The following is a 12,561-nucleotide window of genomic DNA, read 5'->3' on the forward strand; positions in this document are numbered from 1 at the left end:
TATCTAGAGATTCCTGTGTATACTTTCAGGAAAACTGTCTACCTTTGGTAATACTCTTAAAATACACAATGATAGTCCCCGAAATGATTAGTAACATGTGAGAAACACTTTAAATAGGGGTAAATAGAGCCGTTCTATCCTGATGGCCTAGTTCAATCACCGAGATTAGAGGTAGAAAACTCTCAAATGAAGAGAGTAATGATAATGTTTCCAATTCCGGCTACTCTAGATGGTGTTTTTCCACAGAAAGTGCTTCCAACATTATGAATTGCTGTTTTGAAGCTCAGAATATGTGTATGAGGCTGATAAATGAAGAGAATACTGTTTATATTTACAGGTGATTATGATTAGACTGGCGTTTTCTGAATGGTTCAATTTAAACCTTTAAGATTCCTGGGTATACTTCTGGAAAACTGTCTACTTTTGGTAAAACGCTTAACATACACAATGATAGTCCCGAGAAATGATTAGAAACATGTAAGAAACACTTGAAATGCTGGTACATAGAGCTGTTCTATCTTTATGTTCATGTTCAATCGGGGAGATTAGAGGTAGAATGCTGCGAAATGACGAGAGTACAGATAATGTTTACCATTCTGGCTACTTTAGATGATGTATTTCCGAAGAATGAGCTTTCAAATATTAAGAATTGCAGTTTATAAAGCTAGAATATGGGTATGAAGCTGATAAATGAAGAGAATACTATTTATATTTACAACTGAGGCTGAATTGCCTGCCGTTTTCTGAATGGCCCAATTTATATCTAGGAGATTCCTGTGTATACTTTCAGGAAAACTGTCTACTTTTGGTAATACTCTTAAAATACACAATGATAGTCCCCGAAATGATTAGAAACATGTGAGAAACACTTTAAATAGGGGTAAATAGAGCCGTTCTATCCTGATGGCCTAGTTGAATCACCGAGATTAGAGGTAGAAAACTCTCAAATGAAGAGAGTAATGATAATGTTTCCAATTCCGGCTACTCTAGATGGTGTTTTTCCACAGAAAGTGCTTCCAACGTTATGAATTGCTGTTTAGAAGCTCAGAATATGTGTATGAGGCTGATAAATGAAGAGAATACAGTTTATATTTACGGGTGATTCTGATTAGACTGGCGTTTTCTGAATTGCTCAATTTAAACCTTTAAGATTCCTGGCATACTTCTAGGAAAACTGTCTACTTTTGGTAAAACGCTTAACATACCCAATGATAGTCCCGAGAAATGATTAGAAACATGTAAGAAACACTTGAAATGCTGGTACATAGAGCTGTTCTATCTTTATGTTCATGTTCAATCGGGGAGATTAGAGGTAGAATGCTGGGAAATGACGAGAGTACAGATAATGTTTACCATTCTGGCTAATTTAGATGATGTTTTTCCAAAGAAACTGCTTTCAAACATTGAGAATTTCCATTTATAAAGCTCAGAATATGTGTGAAGCTGATAAATGAAGGGAATACTGTTTATATTTACAGGTGACTATGATTAGACTGGCGTTTTCTGAATGAAACACTTTAAATCCTGAAGATTCATGTATATACTTCTGGGAAAACTGTCTAATTTTGAAAAACTGTAAAAATACACAATGATAGTCCTGGGAAATGATTAGAAACATGTAGGAAACACTTGAAATGCTGGTACATAGAGCCGTTCTATCTTTATGTTCATGTTCAATCACGGAGATTAGAGGTAGAATGCTGCGAAATGACGAGAGTACAGATAATTTTTACCATTCTGGCTACATTAGATAATGTTTTTCCAAAGAAAGTGCTTTCAAATATTAAGAATTTCCATTTATAAAGCTCAGAATATGTGTGAAGCTGATAAATGAAGAGAATACTCTTTATATTTACAGGTGATTATGATTAGACTGGCGTTTACTGAATGACTTAATTTAAACCTTGAAGATTCCTGTAAATTCTTGGAGGAAAACTGTCTACCTTTGGTAAAACTCTTCACATACACAATGATAGTCCCGAGAAATGATTAGAAACATGTAAGAAACACTTGAAATGCTGGTACATAGCGCTGTTCTCTGTTTATATTCATGTTCAGTCACGGAGATTAGAGATAGAATGCTGCATAATGAGGAGAGTACAGATAATGTTTACCATTCTGGCTACTTTAGATGATGTATTTCCGAAGAATGAGCTTTCAAATATTAAGAATTGCAGTTTATAAAGCTAGAATATGGGTATGAAGCTGATAAATGAAGAGAATACTGTTTATATTTACTACTGAGGCTGAATTTCCTGGCGTTTTCTGAATGGCCCAATTTATATCTAGGAGATTCCTGTGTATACTTTCATGAAAACTGTCTACTTTTGGTCATACTCCTAAAATACACAATGATAGTCCCCGAAATGATTAGAAACATGTGAGAAACACTTTAAATAGGGGTAAATAGAGCCGTTCTATCCTGATGGCCTAGTTCAATCACCGAGATTAGATGTACAAAACTCTCAAATGAAGAGAGTAATGATAATGTTTACAATTCCCGCTACTCTAGATGGTGCTATTCCGCAGAAAGTGCTTCCAACTTTATGAATTGCTGTTTAGAAGCTCAGAATATGTGTATGAGGATGATAAATGAAGAGAATACTGTTTATATTTACAGGTGATTCTGATTAGACTGGCGTTTTCTGAATGGCTCAATTTAAACCTTTAAGATTCCTGGGTATACTTCTAGGAAAACTGTTAACTTTTCGTAAAACGCTTAACATACACAATGATAGTCCCTAGAAATGATTAGAAACATGTAAGAAACACTTGAAATGCTGGTACATAGAGCTGTTCTATCTTTATGTTCATGTTCAATCGGGGAGATTAGAGGTAGAATGCTGCGAAATGACGAGAGTACAGATAATGTTTACCATTCTGGCTACTTTAGATGATGTTTTTCCAAAGAAAGTGCTTTCAAACATTGAGAATTTCCATTTATAAAGCTCAGAATATGTGTGAAGCTGATAAATGAAGAGAATACTGTTTATATTTACAGGTGACTATGATTAGACTGGCGTTTTCTGAATGAAACACTTTAAATCCTGAAGATTCATGTATATACTTCTGGGAAAACTGTCTAATTTTGAAAAACTGTAAAAATACACAATGATAGTACTGGGAAATGATTAGAAACATGTAGGAAACACTTGAAATGCTGGTACATAGAGCCGTTCTATCTTTATGTTCATGTTCAATCACGGAGATTAGAGGTAGAATGCTGCGAAATGACGAGAGTACAGATAATTTTTACCATTCTGGCTACATTAGATAATGTTTTTCCAAGGAAAGTGCTTTCCAATATTAAGAATTTCCATTTATAAAGCTCAGAATATGTGTGAAGCTGATAAATGAAGAGAATACTGTTTATATGTACAGGTGATTATGATTAGACTGGTGTTTACAGAATGACTCAATTTAAACCTTGAAGATTCCTGTAAATACTTGTACGAAAACTGTCTACCTTTGGTAAAACTCTTCACATACACAATGATAGTCCCGAGAAATGATTAGAAACATGTAAGAAACACTTGAAATGCTGGTACATAGCGCTGTTCTCTGTTTATATTCATGTTCAATCACGGAGATTAGAGATAGAATGCTGCATAATGACGAGAGTACAGATAATGTTTACCATTCTGGCTACTTTAGATGATGTATTTCCGAAGAATGAGCTTTCAAATATTGAGAATTGCAGTTTATAAAGCTAGAATATGGGTATGAAGCTGATAAATGAAGAGAATACTGTTTATATTTAAAACTGAGGCTGAATTGCCTGGCGTTTTCTGAATGGCACAGTTTATATCTAGGAGATTCCTGTGTATACTTTCAGGAAAACTGTCTACTTTTGGTAATACTCTTAAAATACACAATGATAGTCCCCGAAATGATTAGAAACATGTGAGAAACACTTTAAATAGGGGTAAATAGAGCCGTTCTATTCTGATGGCCTAGTTCAATCACCGAGATTAGAGGTAGAAAACTCTCAAATGAAGAGAGTAATGATAATGTTTACAATTCCCGATACTCTAGATGGTGTTTATCCACAGAAAGTGCTTCCAACGTTATGAATTGCTGTTTAGAAGCTCAGAATATGTGTATGAGGCTGATAAATGAAGAGAATACAGTTTATATTTACAGGTGATTCTGATTAGACTGGCGTTTTCTGAATGGCTCAATTTAAACCTTTAAGATTCCTGGGTATACTTCTAGGAAAACTGTCTACTTTTCGTAAAACGCTTAACATACACAATGATAGTCCCTAGAAATGATTAGAAACATGTAAGAAACACTTGAAATGCTGGTACATAGAGCTGTTCTATCTTTATGTTCATGTTCAATCGGGGAGATTAGAGGTAGAATGCTGCGAAATGACGAGAGTACAGATAATGTTTACCATTCTGGCTACTTTAGATGATGTTTTTCCAAAGAAAGTGCTTTCAAACATTGAGAATTTCCATTTATAAAGCTCAGAATATGTGTGAAGCTGATTAATGAAGAGAATACTGTTTATATTTACAGTTGACTATGATTAGACTGGCGTTTTCTGAATGAAACACTTTAAATCCTGAAGATTCATGTATATACTTCTGGGAAAACTGTCTAATTTTGAAAAACTGTAAAAATACACAATGATAGTACTGGGAAATGATTAGAAACATGTAGGAAACACTTGAAATGCTGGTACATAGAGCCGTTCTATCTTTATGTTCATGTTCAATCACGGAGATTAGAGGTAGAATGGTGCGAAATGACGAGAGTACAGATAATTTTTACCATTCTGGCTACATTAGATAATGTTTTTCCAAGGAAAGTGCTTTCCAATATTAAGAATTTCCATTTATAAAGCTCAGAATATGTGTGAAGCTGATAAATGAAGAGAATACTGTTTATATTTACAGGTGATTATGATTAGACTGGCGTTTACAGAATGACTCAATTTAAACCTTGAAGATTCCTGTAAATACTTGTAGGAAAACTGTCTACCTTTGGTAAAACTCTTCACATACACAATGATAGTCCCGAGAAATGATTAGAAACATGTAAGAAACACTTGAAATGCTGGTACATAGCGCTGTTCTCTGTTTATATTCATGTTCAATCACGGAGATTAGAGATAGAATGCTGCATAATGACGAGAGTACAGATAATGTTTACCATTCTGGCTACTTTAGATGATGTATTTCCGAAGAATGAGCTTTCAAATATTAAGAATTGCAGTTTATAAAGCTAGAATATGGGTATGAAGCTGATAAATGAAGAGAATACTGTTTATATTTAAAACTGAGGCTGAATTGCCTGGCGTTTTCTGAATGGCACAGTTTATATCTAGGAGATTCCTATGTATACTTTCAGGAAAACTGTCTACTTTTGGTAATACTCTTAAAATACACAATGATAGTCCCCGAAATGATTAGAAACATGTGAGAAACACTTTAAATAGGGGTAAATAGAGCCGTTCTATTCTGATGGCCTAGTTCAATCACCGAGATTAGAGGTAGAAAACTCTCAAATGAAGAGAGTAATGATAATGTTTACAATTCCCGCTACTCTAGATGGTGTTTTTCCACAGAAAGTGCTTCCAACGTTATGAATTGCTGTTTAGAAGCTCAGAATATGTGTATGAGGCTGATAAATGAAGAGAATACAGTTTATATTTACAGGTGATTCTGATTAGACTGGCGTTTTCTGAATGGCTCAATTTAAACCTTTAAGATTCCTGGGTATACTTCTAGGAAAACTGTCTACTTTTCGTAAAACGCTTAACATACACAATGATAGTCCCTAGAAATGATTAGAAACATGTAAGAAACACTTGAAATGCTTGTACATAGAGCTGTTCTATCTTTATGTTCATGTTCAATCGGGGAGATTAGAGGTAGAATGCTGCGAAATGACGAGAGTACAGATAATGTTTACCATTCTGGCTACATTAGATAATGTTTTTCCAAAGAAAGTGCTTTCAAATATTAAGAATTTCCATTTATAAAGCTCAGAATATGTGTGAAGCTGATAAATGAAGAGAATACTGTTTATATTTACAGGTGATTATGATTAGACTGGCGTTTACTGAATGACTCAATTTAAACCTTGAAGATTCCTGTAAATACTTGAAGGAAAACTGTCTACCTTTGGTAAAACTCTTCACATACACAATGATAGTCCCGAGAAATGATTAGAAACATGTAAGAAACACTTGAATTGCTGGTACAAAGCGTTGTTCTCTGTTTATATTCATGTTCAATCAGGGAGATTAGAGATAGAATGCTGCATAATGACCAGAGTACAGATAATGTTTACCGTTCTGGCTACTTTAGATGATGTATTTCCGAAGAATGAGCTTTCAAATATTAAGAATTGCAGTTTATAAAGCTAGAATATGGGTATGAAACTGATAAATGAAGAGAATACTGTTTATATTTACAACTGAGGCTGAATTGCCTGGCGTTTTCTGAATGGCACAATTTATATCTAGAGATTCCTGTGTATACTTTCAGGAAAACTGTCTACCTTTGGTAATACTCTTAAAATACACAATGATAGTCCCCGAAATGATTAGTAACATGTGAGAAACACTTTAAATAGGGGTAAATAGAGCCGTTCTATCCTGATGGCCTAGTTCAATCACCGAGATTAGAGGTAGAAAACTCTCAAATGAAGAGAGTAATGATAATGTTTCCAATTCCGGCTACTCTAGATGGTGTTTTTCCACAGAAAGTGCTTCCAACATTATGAATTGCTGTTTTGAAGCTAAGAATATGTGTATGAGGCTGATAAATGAAGAGAATACTGTTTATATTTACAGGTGATTATGATTAGACTGGCGTTTTCTGAATGGTTCAATTTAAACCTTTAAGATTCCTGGGTATACTTCTGGAAAACTGTCTACTTTTGGTAAAACGCTTAACATACACAATGATAGTCCCGAGAAATGATTAGAAACATGTAAGAAACACTTGAAATGCTGGTACATAGAGCTGTTCTATCTTTATGTTCATGTTCAATCGGGAAGATTAGAGGTAGAATGCTGCGAAATGACGAGAGTACAGATAATGTTTACCATTCTGGCTACTTTAGATGATGTTTTTCCAAAGAAAGTGCTTTCAAACATTGAGAATTTCCATTTATAAAGCTCAGAATATGTGTGAAGCTGATTAATGAAGAGAATACTGTTTATATTTACAGTTGACTATGATTAGACTGGCGTGTTCTGAATGAAACACTTTAAATCCTGAAGATTCATGTATATACTTCTGGGAAAACTGTCTAATTTTGAAAAACTGTAAAAATACACAATGATAGTCCTGGGAAATGATTAGAAACATGTAGGAAACTCTTGAAATGCTGGTACATAGAGCCGTTCTATCTTTATGTTCATGTTCAATCATGGAGATTAGAGGTAGAATGCTGCGAAATGACGAGAGTACAGATAATTTTTACCATTCTGGCTACATTAGATAATGTTTTTCCAAAGAAAGTGCTTTCAAATATTAAGAATTTCCATTTATAAAGCTCAGAATATGTGTGAAGCTGATAAATGAAGAGAATACTGTTTATATTTACAGGTGATTATGATTAGACTGGCGTTTACTGAATGACTCAATTTAAACCTTGAAGATTCCTGTAAATACTTGTAGGAAAACTGTCTACCTTTGGTAAAACTCTTCACATACACAATGATAGTCCCGAGAAATGATTAGAAACATGTAAGAAACACTTGAAATGCTGGTACATAGCGCTGTTCTCTGTTTATATCCATGTTCAGTCACGGAGATTAGAGATAGAATGCTGCATAATGACGAGAGTACAGATAATGTTTACCATTCTGGCTACTTTAGATGATGTATTTCCGAAGAATGAGCTTTCAAATATTAAGAATTTCAGTTTAAAAAGCTAGAATATGGGTATGAAGCTGATAAATGAAGAGAATACTATTTATATTTACAACTGAGGCTGAATTGCCTGGCGTTTTCTGAATGGCACAATTTATATCTAGGAGATTCCTGTGTATACTTTCAGGAAAACTGTCTACTTTTGGTAATACTCTTAAAATACACAATGATAGTCCCCGAAATGATTAGAAACATGTGAGAAACACTTTAAATAGGGGTAAATAGAGCCGTTCTATCCTGATGGCCTAGTTGAATCACCGAGATTAGAGGTAGAAAACTCTCAAATGAAGAGAGTAATGATAATGTTTCCAATTCCGGCTACTCTAGATGGTGTTTTTCCACAGAAAGTGCTTCCAATGTTATGAATTTCTGTTTAGAAGCTCAGAATATGTGTATGAGGCTGATAAATGAAGAGAATACAGTTTATATTTACAGGTGATTCTGATTAGACTGGCGTTTTCTGAATGGCTCAATTTAAACCTTTAAGATTCCTGGGTATACTTCTAGGAAAACTGTCTACTTTTCGTAAAACGCTTAACATACACAATGATAGTCCCGAGAAATGATTAGAAACATGTAAGAAACACTTGAAATGCTGGTACATAGAGCTGTTCTATCTTTATGTTCATGTTCAATCGGGGAGATTAGAGGTAGAATGCTGGGAAATGACGAGAGTACAGATAATGTTTACCATTCTGGCTACTTTAGATGATGTTTTTCCAAAGAAAGTGCTTTCAAACATTGAGAATTTCCATTTATAAAGCTCAGAATATGTGTGAAGCTGATAAATGAAGAGAATACTGTTTATATTTACAACTGAGGCTGAATTGCCTGGCGTTTTCTGAATGGCACAGTTTATATCTAGGAGATTCCTGTGTATACTTTCAGGAAAACTGTCTACTTTTGGTAATACTCTTAAAATACACAATGATAGTCCCCGAAATGATTAGAAACATGTGAGAAACACTTTAAATAGGGGTAAATAGAGCCGTTCTATTCTGATGGCCTAGTTCAATCACCGAGATTAGAGGTAGAAAACTCTCAAATGAAGAGAGTAATGATAAAGTTTACAATTCCCGCTACTCTAGATGGTGTTTATCCACAGAAAGTGCTTCCAACGTTATGAATTGCTGTTTAGAAGCTCAGAATATGTGTATGAGGCTGATAAATGAAGAGAATACAGTTTATATTTACAGGTGATTCTGATTAGACTGGCGTTTTCTGAATGGCTCAATTTAAACCTTTAAGATTCCTGGGTATACTTCTAGGAAAACTGTCTACTTTTCGTAAAACGCTTAACATACACAATGATAGTCCCTAGAAATGATTAGAAACATGTAAGAAACACTTGAAATGCTGGTACATAGAGCTGTTCTATCTTTATGTTCATGTTCAATCGGGGAGATTAGAGGTAGAATGCTGCGAAATGACGAGAGTACAGATAATGTTTACCATTCTGGCTACTTTAGATGATGTTTTTCCAAAGAAAGCGCTTTCAAACATTGAGAATTTCCATTTATAAAGCTCAGAATATGTGTGAAGCTGATTAATGACGAGAATACTGTTTATATTTACAGTTGACTATGATTAGACTGGCGTTTTCTGAATGAAACACTTTAAATCCTGAAGATTCATGTATATACTTCTGGGAAAACTGTCTAATTTTGAAAAACTGTAAAAATACACAATGATAGTCCTGGGAAATGATTAGAAACATGTAGGAAACTCTTGAAATGCTGGTACATAGAGCCGTTCTATCTTTATGTTCATGTTCAATCATGGAGATTAGAGGTAGAATGCTGCGAAATGACGAGAGTACAGATAATTTTTACCATTCTGGCTACATTAGATAATGTTTTTCCAAAGAAAGTGCTTTCAAATATTAAGAATTTCCATTTATAAAGCTCAGAATATGTGTGAAGCTGATAAATGAAGAGAATACTGTTTATATTTACAGGTGATTATGATTAGACTGGCGTTTACAGAATGACTCAATTTAAACCTTGAAGATTCCTGTAAATACTTGTACGAAAACTGTCTACCTTTGGTAAAACTCTTCACATACACAATGATAGTCCCGAGAAATGATTAGAAACATGTAAGAAACACTTGAAATGCTGGTACATAGCGCTGTTCTCTGTTTATATTCATGTTCAATCACGGAGATTAGAGATAGAATGCTGCATAATGACGAGAGTACAGATAATGTTTACCATTCTGGCTACTTTAGATGATGTATTTCCGAAGAATGAGCTTTCAAATATTAAGAATTGCAGTTTATAAAGCTAGAATATGGGTATGAAGCTGATAAATGAAGAGAATACTGTTTATATTTAAAACTGAGGCTGAATTGCCTGGCGTTTTCTGAATGGCACAGTTTATATCTAGGAGATTCCTGTGTATACTTTCAGGAAAACTGTCTACTTTTGGTAATACTCTTAAAATACACAATGATAGTCCCCGAAATGATTAGAAACATGTGAGAAACACTTTAAATAGGGGTAAATAGAGCCGTTCTATTCTGATGGCCTAGTTCAATCACCGAGATTAGAGGTAGAAAACTCTCAAATGAAGAGAGTAATGATAATGTTTACAATTCCCGATACTCTAGATGGTGTTTATCCACAGAAAGTGCTTCCAACGTTATGAATTGCTGTTTAGAAGCTCAGAATATGTGTATGAGGCTGATAAATGAAGAGAATACAGTTTATATTTACAGGTGATTCTGATTAGACTGGCGTTTTCTGAATGGCTCAATTTAAACCTTTAAGATTCCTGGGTATACTTCTAGGAAAACTGTCTACTTTTCGTAAAACGCTTAACATACACAATGATAGTCCCTAGAAATGATTAGAAACATGTAAGAAACACTTGAAATGCTTGTACATAGAGCTGTTCTATCTTTATGTTCATGTTCAATCGGGGAGATTAGAGGTAGAATGCTGCGAAATGACGAGAGTACAGATAATGTTTACCATTCTGGCTACATTAGATAATGTTTTTCCAAAGAAAGTGCTTTCAAATATTAAGAATTTCCATTTATAAAGCTCAGAATATGTGTGAAGCTGATAAATGAAGAGAATACTGTTTATATTTACAGGTGATTATGATTAGACTGGCGTTTACTGAATGACTCAATTTAAACCTTGAAGATTCCTGTAAATACTTGAAGGAAAACTGTCTACCTTTGGTAAAACTCTTCACATACACAATGATAGTCCCGAGAAATGATTAGAAACATGTAAGAAACACTTGAATTGCTGGTACAAAGCGTTGTTCTCTGTTTATATTCATGTTCAATCAGGGAGATTAGAGATAGAATGCTGCATAATGACCAGAGTACAGATAATGTTTACCGTTCTGGCTACTTTAGATGATGTATTTCCGAAGAATGAGCTTTCAAATATTAAGAATTGCAGTTTATAAAGCTAGAATATGGGTATGAAACTGATAAATGAAGAGAATACTGTTTATATTTACAACTGAGGCTGAATTGCCTGGCGTTTTCTGAATGGCACAATTTATATCTAGAGATTCCTGTGTATACTTTCAGGAAAACTGTCTACCTTTGGTAATACTCTTAAAATACACAATGATAGTCCCCGAAATGATTAGTAACATGTGAGAAACACTTTAAATAGGGGTAAATAGAGCCGTTCTATCCTGATGGCCTAGTTCAATCACCGAGATTAGAGGTAGAAAACTCTCAAATGAAGAGAGTAATGATAATGTTTCCAATTCCGGCTACTCTAGATGGTGTTTTTCCACAGAAAGTGCTTCCAACATTATGAATTGCTGTTTTGAAGCTAAGAATATGTGTATGAGGCTGATAAATGAAGAGAATACTGTTTATATTTACAGGTGATTATGATTAGACTGGCGTTTTCTGAATGGTTCAATTTAAACCTTTAAGATTCCTGGGTATACTTCTGGAAAACTGTCTACTTTTGGTAAAACGCTTAACATACACAATGATAGTCCCGAGAAATGATTAGAAACATGTAAGAAACACTTGAAATGCTGGTACATAGAGCTGTTCTATCTTTATGTTCATGTTCAATCGGGAAGATTAGAGGTAGAATGCTGCGAAATGACGAGAGTACAGATAATGTTTACCATTCTGGCTACTTTAGATGATGTTTTTCCAAAGAAAGTGCTTTCAAACATTGAGAATTTCCATTTATAAAGCTCAGAATATGTGTGAAGCTGATTAATGAAGAGAATACTGTTTATATTTACAGTTGACTATGATTAGACTGGCGTGTTCTGAATGAAACACTTTAAATCCTGAAGATTCATGTATATACTTCTGGGAAAACTGTCTAATTTTGAAAAACTGTAAAAATACACAATGATAGTCCTGGGAAATGATTAGAAACATGTAGGAAACTCTTGAAATGCTGGTACATAGAGCCGTTCTATCTTTATGTTCATGTTCAATCATGGAGATTAGAGGTAGAATGCTGCGAAATGACGAGAGTACAGATAATTTTTACCATTCTGGCTACATTAGATAATGTTTTTCCAAAGAAAGTGCTTTCAAATATTAAGAATTTCCATTTATAAAGCTCAGAATATGTGTGAAGCTGATAAATGAAGAGAATACTGTTTATATTTACAGGTGATTATGATTAGACTGGCGTTTACTGAATGACTCAATTTAAAC

Source organism: Myotis yumanensis, unplaced genomic scaffold (genome assembly GCF_028538775.1).
Source record: "Myotis yumanensis isolate MYYU_CA2020_CCGP unplaced genomic scaffold, mMyoYum1.0.hap1 SCAF_43, whole genome shotgun sequence".
Taxonomy (NCBI): Eukaryota; Metazoa; Chordata; class Mammalia; order Chiroptera; family Vespertilionidae; genus Myotis; species Myotis yumanensis.